Here is a 13,647-nt window from a genome sequence, read left to right as displayed (position 1 = left end):
CCTAGAACTTTAGGGTAAGCCCCTTAATTAAACAATGACACAGGAACTAATCTATGTATATCATGACACTTGGAAATATCAAAGTCTCAGTTTCAACTCTCCATATATTAAAAGAGGAAAAGCAATTATTTTAATACATTTGAAAATCATGTTGGAAATAAATACTCTTTTCACTATGTTTTATGCAGACCCAGACTGGCAGAGTTTATTAATTCAAAATACTTGATCCTTTTTTCCTCCTTTTTCTTCTTTCTCTCACTCTGTACCCAGAACCCCCTGGAAGAAAGAGCCAGGACATAAAAAACTATATCTAGTTTATGGATTAGAATTATCAGAATAATTGATTGTTTGCCAAGCATTAGACTGAAATTATATCATTTTGTTATACTGACTTTTTAATATTGATTATGGGGAACTGCAAAGCTGTGTACAATAAATGTCAAGGGTAGTGATTTACTGGCAACAATTAGGAAAAGAGAACTATAGAAAGCACAGGAACATTTTCAGAAATGGGTTTTATTATATTTCATAGGCACCACTCACTTTACTTTTGGTGGGTTTAAAATATTTGAATCAAAATAAAATAATACATACGAGTTAGATATTAAACCAACAGATTAAAACCCCAGGCCCACAAGCCCCTCATTTTGGTTGTAGCTCTTGGTGTAGATGCTATGGTGTGAGGGCTGCTTTCTTTCAGTGGCTGGTTGTCATTCAGGCTGGGTTGTCATGTGACTGCCTGTCTGTGCCTGCTGTACAGGTGAGCGGATGTTCTGCACAGCAAGTGTAGACAGGCAGACACATGACAACTCTGTCCAGCCAGGCCCTTGGTTCCTTCAGGTTTCCTTTGCTCATGGACAGATAGAATCAGTCTGTTTTCCAGATTTGGTGATTTTGGAGGGTAAGGGGAAAGGGAGAAAAACACACAATAGAATTAAACATTAAAACATTATGGAACTAAATACAAGTTAGACTTTTAACTTTATTCAGAAAGTACACTTATACATTTGTTCCAAATGTGCTAACATGGATAATTGGCATAACAGAAAACTCACATTAAAATTTTAAGGGAAAAAGAAGATTAAACACAGGTTTATTCTTAAATCCAATTCATATTATTACTGGCCCACATGCAGTCAGAGTTCAGAGTAATTGAACCAGATGTTTTTCCTCTTCACAAAAACTGCATATTTTAGTACTGAAGTTAAAGATAAAGACTGTGTTTATACATGTTTCTTGTAGTAGATAAGTACCATAACCTTGCCCATGAAAAAGAAAATTGTCATTAACATGGAAACGGCAGCCATTTTCAAAAGAATTAATGAGCTTAATGTATTTGGCAACCCAACCAGCTGACTTTGGTATCTGATGCTTTGATAATGGGATTTTATAACGGAATATATTTTTACCAATATTATATTAAGCAACAGAAACTTATTTAAATTTCTCATTTTCCTTTTAAATGCATATTTTGTAAGTATGGGTGTGAAAATCAAATAAAAGGCAGGTGTGAGTTTCTCCACCTCTTAATTAACAACTGGGCTATGCCGTGAATCAAAAGGGTGTAAACTGGAAGGTTGTTACCCACGGTGTTGCTCAGAATGTGTTTGGGCATTGTTAGTGCAATACAATTACAAAATAGTAGCTTAAGTACAGGAAAGGAAAATTCATTTCATATCCAAAAATTAAAACCAGATCCTTTGGAAAATTTTCTTATAGTTTGTATGAGAAAGAATTAATGGTGTTAAATATACAGATATAAAATTTAATTCTGTTTAGTTGAGAATAATTCTGCTGGCTATTTTAATATGAATGACCAATTCACATCCATAGAGGTAGGTAGCAAATTTCTCTCCCCTTTTAAAAATGAAATATCCAAATAGTCAAAATTCCAATAAGTGGGATTTCTTAAAAACGCAACAACAAAAACCACATTATTGTCCAAGGACTATACATCTAGCAATTTTTTTCTAAGAAAAAACAAATAGTTTGTTATTTATCTTTAATTGTAAAATTTTTAGAAAGTAGCAAATCGAAACTTTATGGAGAGCAAAATAGTTTTTAGAGACCATGAAAAAAACAGTTTTATACAAATCTGAACTATTATGCAATGATTAGATATGGTAAAGTTTTAACAGAGTTGATAAGTGCAATTTTCTGTGTATTTAATTTCAGAAAAATAAATGTCTGATTCTGTTTCTGGTCATCACTTCAGAGTAGAGGAACTTTTTTTTCCTTGAAAAAATAAAAAATATCAGTAAACTTGTCTGCTATTTAAATAATTACAAGATCAGAGTATGCAAAAACCAAGTACCTTAAAATACTATTTTGATATTACTGCTGCATTCAGTGCAACAGAAAATAATTATAGAGTGGTTCACTTACAAAGAATACACTGTTGGAAATTAAAAATTACTGTAATTCTGTATAGCTTTCCCTCTCTCTCCCATAAATAATTTGATCCAGTTAACTCTGCTCAATTAAAGGAATGATGCATGCAACCTGAAAAAATAAAAAGAAATATTTGTGAGTTCATATGTTATCCTTTAATGTGAAACACTTTAATAAATCAAGGTATCCAAAAAGTTTTTAAGCCTGAAAAGCCATAACAGTTTTTCAGAAGGAAAAAAAAAAAAAACTTGCTGAAAAAATTATTGTTCTGCTCATAAGGCTTTTTGGACAATTATGTTTCTGATAGATTTTTAAAACACAAATATAGTAAGTATATAGCGTATGCACACTTCATAGTTATGTTGAACCTGCCCCTAAGCTTTGTTAAAAAGATAAAGGACAAAAAAATTTAAGACTCATTTTTCTGTCTCCCAGACAATAGGGCAAATATTAATTTATTATCACTTAAAATACTACCAAAATATAAAAGAGCAATTTACATTATTATCCTACCATGTAATTTTTAGTATGGTTATTATACCTTGTTTAATATGGTTCTTACACCTTGTTTTTTTTGTGTCTTTTATTTCTAATCTTAAGAAAAAAAATGCAAGAAAAGGATGGCAAAAGAAAAGAAAAGAATCTTCTAAGTCTTCTGCAGTAAAATTAAACCAAAGCAACTTCAGGAAACTGGTTGTCATGAAAAGTCAGGAAATTCAACATGAAGATTTAATTATTTTCCTAAATTTACTTTATTGTCCCTATTTATTAAAACTGATAGAAATTCTTAATCAGAGACCTTTGAAAAATGGGTAAATATTTATATCTACATAATTTGCAGGACACCAAAGTAGAAAGGGATTTGAAGTAAGAAAGTTTCAATCTTAACTCAGGAATTTCCTGTCTCAGGTTAAAGCCTGACCTTCCTAGTTATTTTAAGCCGAAGTTTCTGAGTGACGGTCTCTTAGTTATTATTTGGACGTTATTGTGATGGGTGGGCTGTTCTTCTTAGAGTAGGGTAAAATGAGTTGTTTTTAAAAGAGCAGAGCCCTTATAGAGTAATTGAAAGCTCTGGCTTCTCTTTAGTGAGCACAGATGCTTGTAGATGAGTGGATTTTTTTAATATTACCAAGATGTACTTTCTTTTTATTTCCTATAACAGCGTGAGATTTATTTTAAAAAGAAAAAGAAAAAAAAATACATTTATTAGGATTTTTATGCCTAAACTCTTTCCCACAGAGTGAAATACTTGGGTGGTCTGTAGGCAAGAGGTGGAGGTAGACAGTATATTTTGGTCTTTTAAAAACATAAACATATTATCAGGGCCGAAAGTCTGAATGCCAAGCAGGAAGGATATTAAGCCTATTGACTAATTGCAGGAAAGTGATCAGTGTGAAACTTTGTCCCATTGAAAACAAACTTTCTTTGATTTTGAAATCTACGGCTTAAAAGAAAAAAAGATTTGAAAATTTAAGTACACTTTTATATCGATCCTCTTCCAATTAAGGAATGATGGTACTGAAGCTAAGGCTCAGAATTTCCTTTCTCTTAGATGGTGGAAAAGGTTCTTTTTACCCAGTACCTAGTTTAATTTATCAATCATCCACACACTAATATGAAAAATAACTATGACATTTCCATGAAGTGCAGTGTGGAGAGACCCTGCAAACAGTTTTCTCTTTATGACCACATATGTTTAATTTTGATACTCACACTTACCATGATATCCAGGGGTAGTTTTAGTTGAAGATGCTCACTGTTGGTTAGTTTCCTCTGGAATAGATTCCATGATCCCTAAAATATTTGTATATCTCCTTATAAAGTAATATCAAAATAAAATTAAACATTATTCTAATTACCCTGGATATAGTTACGGCTGTTTCATGGTGCGTATGTATAAATGTCGGCATATGTACCATCCTGTCTTCATTCAGCAGAGGTTTATAAAATGAGATTTTACTTTTGATCTTTAATTTAGCTCATGCAATTTAAAAATAAGTACTATTCCTTTTCATTTGCTGAAAGTTTCCCTCCAAAATGGGTTGTCCGGACTCCATGGAGCACGTGCAGGGACTCCTTGGCTACCCCTTTAGAAAGTAATTCTTGTATTTCTCCTCCTGTACTTATGCCAAGGACACCCTTATGTCCCTTCTAACTTCACGTTAAAAGTCATCCTGAGGGAGAAAATAATAAGTAAGGGACCAGTAGGGTTTAGTTTCCTTGAAACAAAAAGGCCATTTAATATGAAGAAATTTAAATTAAATACACATTAAATGAAAGCAAGTTATAAAATTCAGTAATTTCTAGCATTAAAAAAAAAAGAACAATGGAAAATTGAGAGATGTTAAATATTGCCAAAGTGCCTTGTAGCTATCTTTCCTCTTTAGTAATTGTATCGGTTAGTAAATAAATAAATAAATAAATAAATAAATAAATAAATAAATAAATAAATAAATAAATAAATAAATAAATAAATAAATAAATAAATAAATAAATAAATAAATAAATAAATAAATAAATAAATAAATAAATAAATAAATAAATAAATAAATAAATAAATAAATAAATAAATAAATAAATAAATAAATAAATAAATAAATAAATAAATAAATAAATAAATAAATAAATAAATAAATAAATAAATAAATAAATAAATAAATAAATAAATAAATAAATAAATAAATAAATAAATAAATAAATAAATAAATAAATAAATAAATAAATAAATAAATAAATAAATAAATAAATAAAAGATTTTGGAAAAAATAAGCTTTTGTAATTTACCTAATGATTTATTTTTTTAAGTTTTTCTGTGTAAAAGAAACTATATTGATTTTAAAAATCTCACTTGTTCTATTACAAATAGTTAATATGGAACTCTCCAAGTCTCAATAGAAAAATGAAAGGGTGACTATTATATCGTCTAAGTGAAGACAGTTAAATTTCTCAATGCTATTTAACTAAAAACCATGAATAGATGAGAAAATTTATGTGTTCTTTATACCAGTTTTGAGATAATCAGAAGGGTAATTTTTAAAATAAATTGTCTTGATGAAAGAGAAACTTGGGGAACTTGTAATAAAATATTTTGCAAAAGAGAACTTGTGTCAATTTTTGAACTGCTGCAAAATGTATAATTTAGGAAAAGATTTGTTCAGGAGCCAACGTAACTTTAAAGAGTTTAAAGGAGGACAAAAGAGATTACATTCATTTTTCACAAAAGCCTGTAGAAGATGAGGGCAGATGTTTTCATTACACAGCATTGTTTGGGGTTAGAAATAATTGGGTGTTGAGGGAATTAGGGGTGAGACAGTAACATTTTTCCAGAACTTTCTTTAAGGGACCCACCTCTAAAGTTCAGCACAGATCACAGATCACATTGCAACCCAGACTTTATTATTTTCTCTATTAGGATTTCATTGAGCTTGAGGGTTGTCTTCCCTCCCACCTTCCTCCCCCTCTCCCACCCTCTTTCACCTCCAGGACAGCTGGAAACTGACCAAAGAAAACTTCTGCCTTCGTTTACAAATTCCTTTTTTATCAGTGGGTTTCTAGACAAAGTACCTTATCATTTTAAATGCTCAGAGAAGTAGAAATCTTGTAAAATAGAGGCAAGAGGTTTCCGCCGACCAGAAATTATCAAGTATTCTTGGATTTTTAAAAAATATAATGCAGAGATACATAATGGGATATCTAAAGACAGAGGTTTCTATTCCATGATTTACTCAGTTGCTGACTCAATAAGTTGTGGGTCGGCGCTCATCTCTGGGCAAGTCCCATTTGCATTGTCTAGTGAGCAAAAACTTGGCAGGCTCTTCTGTTATTGTTAGGTACTATTAGTCCTGGTATTTATATTATGTTAGTAAATATCCATAGCGCATTAAAAAAAATAGAAATCCTTTGGGGTAAAATGGGTTCAATCTTGGGATGTTAAAAATTACACATACGGCCCTCATCCATGTAAGCTTTTAATTCTTTGAATTATTAATTCCAACAATTCAGAACTAGCATTGTTAAGTTATTCTTAAGTGTCTGGAGTGAGTTTTTCATATTTCATTTGGAAGTGTTGAAACCTTTAAACTTAAGAAAACACTTGAATTAGCAATCTTCAGAAATCAAAAAACATAGTAAATTGCTATGTACCAGACATTGTTGCTCTTCTAAAATCAAATACATCACTCTCTACCACACGGACACTTGTTTCTCTCATCATTCATGTAAATCATGGGATCCCCACCTAGGCTCCCCCTGGTCGCAGACCAGGTGAGCAGTCAAGAAGGCCTTACCCGCTGGTCTTCCCACGAGCAGTCCTTTGTTGGCGGTGTCCCTGAAGGCTTCTTGGTCCCTAGTGTGCAAAACCTGTGAAGAAAAACACTGGATATGAGATTCAAGCAGACCAGGTGAGCAGTCAAGAAGGCCTTACCCGCTGGTCTTCCCACGAGCAGTCCTTTGTCGGCGGTGTCCCTGAAGGATTCTTGGTCCCTAGTGTGCAAAACCTGTGAAGAAAAACACTGGATATGAGATTCAAAAAAGGAGCAAACAAATGTCTTCTCCTTGGAAACAGCAAATTTTGTCCCCAGCAGTCCATGGCGTTGCTTTCCCTTGCCCAGTCTAACCAATGTGCAGACTACTGTACAACGGCATTGTCCTGAACAGGTAGTCTGAACACTGGGGCGACGGAGCAGGATGTCCAGAAGCTTCCATCTATGTACTTAAAATCCTCTCCCGGTCCTTAGGAAAAGCCTCCCTTCCTGCACCAGGGATTGTATTCGGCTTTCCCCCCTGAATTCTGCTGAACTGACTGAGACACACTCAAGGGCTGTGATTTCCAGTCTTGACGTGGCACATTTGCTGCAGACTGGGGAACTGGCAATGAATTTAGGACCAGGAAAAGGGGGAGGGCTGGGCTGGAGAGTCCATATATGGGATGATGTCACCCTGGGGAGGTTTGGGTATGTGCTGTGCCGCTGGAGAGACCGCTAGAATCGCCTGCTCTCAGACATGGGTCTGTGGATAAAATGGTACCAGATGTTTTAGTGTAATGTTAAGCAGTCATTTCATCTTCAGGCCAGATTTTTTTCCTCAACTGGGCAGGAAGTGGGCCCCAGTATGGAAAAGCTATAAAAAAAAAGTCAAGATGTACAGTTCTGCTGTGGCCAACTGAAAGTGAGTTAGTGTAGAAGTACAAATTTGCTGTCCGATCCAGGCTAGAGGAGTAATTTGAAGATAGAGGGCAGATAAAATAGTAAACAGAAAGTTGAACACTGGAAGGCAGAGCTCATTTGGAAACCTTTTTAAGCTTTCCTGTGGTACTTTATTTTCTGGTATTTCACTAGTCAAAAAGGGCAGATAAGTTGTTTTTTTTCTTTTTTTCTCTTTCCCTCCTCCTTGTCTGTTGGATCTGTCAGCAGCTTGCAGGCTGCTCTAGACTTGAACAGTAATTATAGCAACTTCCTGAAAGTGAAGCCCCCATGAAAAGTCTGGAGAAATGTTCTTTGTCATGGCCTCTACGTGAGTAATTAGTTCCACATGTGGCCTTCCTAGTTTCCCTCAGCTATTTTGGCTGGCTGTCTGAATGCTGTGCTATAGCTTGACCTAAAGAAACTTTAAAGTTTTGATTTCAAGCATTCATTATGAAATAACGACTGTGGTCTCTTAACAAATTGCCTCTGGTAGATCCATGCTGTTAGGTATAACATTGTTTTTCACTGGTGATTCCTGGTTCTGTTTTAATACTTTTGTTTTGTTTTCATGTTATTCTGCTGCTTAGTTTTATCTCTGGTTAACTAAACCTGTTGAAATTTGCCAAGTACCACTTGACCAAAGGTTGTGAGATACCAGTCCACTGGCATCTACTTTTTTTTCCCTATTGTTGCTGTTTTTCAATTACATATACTGTTGAATATTCTGAATATACAGTTATCTGACTTTCCCTTCACAGAATTCTGATTAAAGTTAGAGGTATTGCAAACAAGAACTTGATTAATTGCCATTCCAGAGATCAAAATGTGAGAAAATTTCTAGGTAGCTTCCAAACTTAATTTGGCTCACTGAATTAAGAAATTTAGGATTCTTTAAAGAATTACAGCCAAAGTTATTTATTTCTACTAGACTTCTGCAATATTTTTTAGAAACAGAAAAATATACCTATTTTATATACATTGGGCTGAATATTTCAAAAAGCTTCAAATGAGAACTACCTTAAAGGATTCACTTTTCATAAAATTGCTTCTCTTGAATTGACGTACTGCTACAGCATTCAAAAGTTACTACAGTTCCTGGTTATCTTGTGGGGAAGATTAAGTAAGGTAAAAATGAACAATCCAGCAGTTCAGGATGGAACAAAGAGATTAGCCCTGACTATGTGATTCATAGATTTAAGTCATCAATGAAAATCAGCAGAATTACTTCATATCACTGTACTTTTGCTTTCATACTTGTGTCTTTAGGGTCTATTCCATAATGCTTGAGCAAGCCCAGCGTGACTCAACTTCCTTTTTTACCCCTGTCACTGCTTGCAAATTACTGGAAATAATGTAAGTGTGACCATATACAATCTGATAGTCTTATTATAATACCAACTTCATCCTTCTTAAAGTGTCTATATGTTTACTCACATTAAATCATCATAGAGGAACCATGAGCTAGTGAGACGATAGTCAACAGGACTCCAGCATTCCACATATAGGCCTGTTTCTGCTGCAACAGTGAAAGCCTGCCTTCTGCCTGCTTCTTTTTATGTCAATGAAATAAGCCTTGGAAATCTTTGTTAAGGCAAATGAAAGGTGATTCTGATCAGACCGCTCTATGATTTCATCTTAGTTCATACATCTGTACTGTCTGATAATGGTTCTTCTTACACCAATAGGGATTTTATGATGTTTTAATCAAGGGACTTAGATTTATACTTATCTTTATGGCTTGGGAAGCGTCTTAAATGATTTTCTCCAGAAACAGCTATAAAGGCTATGTTGTCCTTAGCATATACACCCATCTCCTTGGGCTTCCAGTTACAAAAATGGTTTAGAATTATCTTCCCTCCAAATAGGTTAACAAATATTTACTCTTGCCTACACATGGGCTAGTCACTATATCAGGGAATGGGTATATTAAGATTAAGAAGATCTGACTCCTGCCCCCAAAGAGCTCACACATACTTAGAATGTTAGAAATGCTAATTTGTGACCAAGTTCAGTCTAAAAAATCTGTCATGCCACTATGGAAAGTCCTTGGCATTGATTTGGAAATGGCTTGATGACTGCTATGTCTGTAAAGTTCTCAGTTGAATTAAATGTGTTGGGCCTTAGAAAGTGAAGTTAGTGTGACAAAAACTTGAATTTGAGGAACTAAAGTTATTTAACTTGCTCATTTCAAAAGTTATTGACCATAGTGATTGTTTGAACCAATGGATAGTTTTGAGTGACTACAATGGTTGGCCTATTTGAAAATGTTATGGAAAAGAAACCTATTTCAGTTGGTTATCATTCCTAAGCTTGGCAAATTTAAATGACTTAAAAAACATCTCAAATTGAAGCCAGGACTGAGACTTGTTTCTATGTGCCTATAAAGGAGCAGGGTTACTAGTGTTTACAATTATGTTGTGGTATCCAGATATGGGGACTTCAGCTAATGTTTATATAGCTTTAAAATTTTTTCTGTTACAAGATTTGTGCACAAGCACTATAAAAGTTCTCAGTAGAGGAGTATATAAAGAAAACGTTAAACATCATTGCTTCCAACCTCATAACTCTTTCTGTCTTCCCAAATTAACAGTAACAGTTTGGTGTGATTTCTTCTTTTTTTTTTTTTTAAAGATGACCGGTAAGGGGATCTTAAGCCCTGACTTGGTGTTGTCAGCACCACGCTCAGCCAGTGAGCTAACCGGCCATCCCTATATGGGATCCGAACCCGTGGCCTTGGTGTTATCAGCACCGCACTCTACCGAGTGAGCCACGGGCCGGCCCCTTGGTGTGATTTCTTTTACCACCTTCCTAATGGTCAATTTACAGATTCTTTACAGATTACAAAAGCTTTTGATGTGTACTGTATTAGTTTTTTATAATAACTCTATAGTATGGATATTATTATTATCCCCATTTTGTTGATGATGAAATCAAGGCTCAGAGAGTTTAAGTGTATCACTTCATGGGATTATAGTAAATGGCAAAATTCAGAATTTTTTTCTAACTCAGATGCCTGTTCTCAGAAGCATATTGTCAGCCTACAGAGACCAATTTTTCCTCTACTGAATTCTTACAGTACTTACATTTTCCGTTAGTAAAATGTCAATTAATTATCTGCTGTCCTATCATAGTCTTGTATTGAAATGTTACCTGTACTATTTGTTGTTTCACATGTTTAGATTTTTTTTTCCCAGAGAGAATATAAGCTAATTGAAGGCAGGGACAGTATCTTTATATATATTGTTTAACTAGCCTATAGCAGGCTATTCAGTAAACTGTTGAAAGAGTGAGTAAAAGCTCCATAGTATGCATGTGGTTTTTGATCAAACCTTTATCATGATAATAACTTAAGAATTAAAACTATCTTGTTTTTTATCTTAAATGGAAAATATAATTTGATTTCAACATTGATATACCTGTACTGCCGCTATGTACTACATTGCACTATTCTTTTTGAAATAAATGTAAACCTTGGGCCAACCATGTTTCCTTGCTTATTTTTGTCCTTCTAATCGTCTGAGAGAATCCTGTGAGCTGTCGGTCATACAGTCTTGTGTGAAAAACCGGATCTAGCCAAGTTGTGGTGTTTCCTTTCTTGCTGTTTTCTCCTTCCCAGTTTGGAGCTAAGATAAAAATCTAGTTGACCTCAGTTCATTGCAAATTAGGAAGGATAGCCCCACTTAGTTTGGCTTTATGTTGTGTGGATTAGCACTTAAAAAAAATTTTTTTTTTATTAATGAAAGCAATGCAGTCCCCTAATTTCCAGCATTTCCTATTTTGTTAGGACCCAAAGGACTAACAGATTTGTTGTAGCAAAGTTTTCCACTTTTCTTCCCCTGTCTGACTTGCAAACAAATGGCTGCCCTCAAATCACTGCAGTGAAATGCCTTCCTAGGAAGAGATGCAACATCGGTCTGTAAAATAGAGGAGAAATATTCCAGAGGAGTTAAGAGATTTTCCTTCCATGACTGAAAAAGAAGTTAAATTAGAACAGCTATAAATCATAAACTTAGTACAACTGATTTTACCGTCTTCAAAAAGCTTACAAAGGCAAAGATTGTGAGAGAGTTGATTTTAAAACGTACATTTATGAACACGTGTTTTGTTTTGCCTGTCTCTAGAATTTCCATTGCTGAGTCTGCTTATTTAGAAATCAGCTCCTAACCAAAAGCAGTATATATTTTATGAACATTCTTTCCTCAAATAAATTGAGAGAGATAATGTTACGTCTTCGACTTTTACTAACCACTGGCGTGCACAGCAGCCATTTCTATATTTCAGTAACATAATACATCCGGCAAAAGACTCTGGCTCTTCCAGTCACATGAAGGTAAATATGTGATTTATGACTCCAGTAAAATTTGAAGCACTGTCTTGAAATCTTTGGGGGAAAGCAAGATAAAGGGATTTGAAAACTGTTGCTGGCTTTCGCAGGCAGGTTTTAAGTGAGAGCGTGCTAGGAATACAGTCTGCTGCCTGCCTCACCCACCAGAAGCTGACGAGCATCATCTGAATGCTATGTACTGTGAACTCCCGTTGAATTCTGTGTCACAGCCAGACTTTAAAATGAGCACTGGCTCACTTGGACAAGGGACACATGGTGTCCTCAGGTCACTGACAATTTAAGAATACTGACTCCTGATGTCTTTTGGCATCACCAATATTTTATTTCCTTAGTGCAACTCAGAAATAAGCATGCAAGGTATCCCAAAGGGAAAAAAAATCTGTATTTATGTCACATAAAGACTCCGAGTATATGTATCTATATGTATGTATTTCTGTGTGTATATATATGTAAGATAAACCATATCTTCTCTATATGAGCATTATCAACATCAAAATCAATTCTTTTTCCCTTTTAAAATAACGTTTTTTTAAGGCTGGAGCATGTGCAATGGCTTTTGTAATCTTACATGTTAGTTTTAGTGTGTGCACATTTCAGTCTTTTTTCTTGAACTGTGTCTGTCAGAGCTTTATAGCAACAGTTGAAGGTTAACAAAGGAATATTAGGTAAGTCACCTTTGTAATTTTGCAAATGCAACATTTTAAGGGGATTGATTTGTACACAGGTTGAGCTATCACCCACTGCATTTAAAAAACGACACACACACATTGTGTACTATTTGTTCGGTTCAGTTTTGTTTGGGAAACAGTCACTTACTCCCAACCTTCTGGCCTGTAACACAATGTTTTCCTGTGGTTCAATTTACTTCTTTTCCATTTCACCTTTCAGGTTTTTCAAGAAAGGCCTATCTTTGGATTTCATTGGTTGAAATGAATTTTGATTACTTTTGAAATCATGTCTTGTTTTGCTGGAGATATAGTAGATTTAAAATTTTTTTTTCTTCTTTAAGCAATCTGTCCTCCATTGAGTCTACTTAGGGTGGCCTCAGGTGCTACCTGGCCAGTGTGCATGTCAGCTACTGGAGTGGGTGCTTGGAGTTCAACTTCCCTGAACAGGCATTTTCAGGACCTCATGAAATTTATTACTGAGAGGGCAATAAATTGTTGTTTATTTGTTTTTAAGTTTTTTGAAAACAGAAAACAAGAGCAAGGATAACTGGTATGAGAGAAGTCAACTTCCCTGAACAGGCATTTTCAGGACCTCATGAAATTTATTACTGAGAGGGCAATAAATTTTTGTTTATTTGTTTTTAAGTTTTTTGAAAACAGAAAACAAGAGCAAGGATAACTGGTATGAGAGAAGTTCTTTCACCTTTCCAGAAGGAATTGCCTTCTGCCAAGAGTGAGGCCAGTTGAGAGCAGGGGACTTCCTTCCCTTTTCTCATTGTTCCAGACCGTGACGTTTCCAGCACTGCATTTCGATTGGTTAATATTTCGAAAGTTGAGACTCTCACTTTTTTTTAACCTTATTAAAGAACAACAACGCTAGTGGGAGATAATTTTCCAGTAAATTTTGCTATATCTGTTTGGTCAATCAACCTTAATTTTAGTTCTATCTTTGCCTTCATATCAGAAAATAATTGGTATTCGTCATTCAGTAATGTTAATACTGATTAGGTTGGATTCAATTTGAGTTAATGTCAACTCTATTTTCCTGTCATTTAATTTG

The 13,647-nt window shown here is 34.5% G+C and overlaps 1 long non-coding RNA gene across 1 annotated transcript; it reads right to left on the bottom strand.

Moving 5' to 3' along the window:
* Positions 1–496: 496 nt before the first annotated feature.
* LOC103597928 lies at positions 497–6,752 on the bottom strand. The gene is made up of 3 exons (XR_551156.1): positions 6,678–6,752; positions 4,111–4,185; positions 497–2,502 (listed from the first exon to the last, which is right to left on the bottom strand). It is a non-coding gene; the product is annotated as an uncharacterized LOC103597928 (long non-coding RNA).
* Positions 6,753–13,647: the final 6,895 nt, after the last annotated feature.

This window comes from Galeopterus variegatus, unplaced genomic scaffold (genome assembly GCF_000696425.1).
Source record: "Galeopterus variegatus unplaced genomic scaffold, G_variegatus-3.0.2 Scaffold2470, whole genome shotgun sequence".
In the NCBI taxonomy this organism is placed as follows: domain Eukaryota; kingdom Metazoa; phylum Chordata; class Mammalia; order Dermoptera; family Cynocephalidae; genus Galeopterus; species Galeopterus variegatus.
Note: the sequence above shows the minus strand (reverse complement) of the source record. Positions and strands in the feature narration are given on the sequence as shown.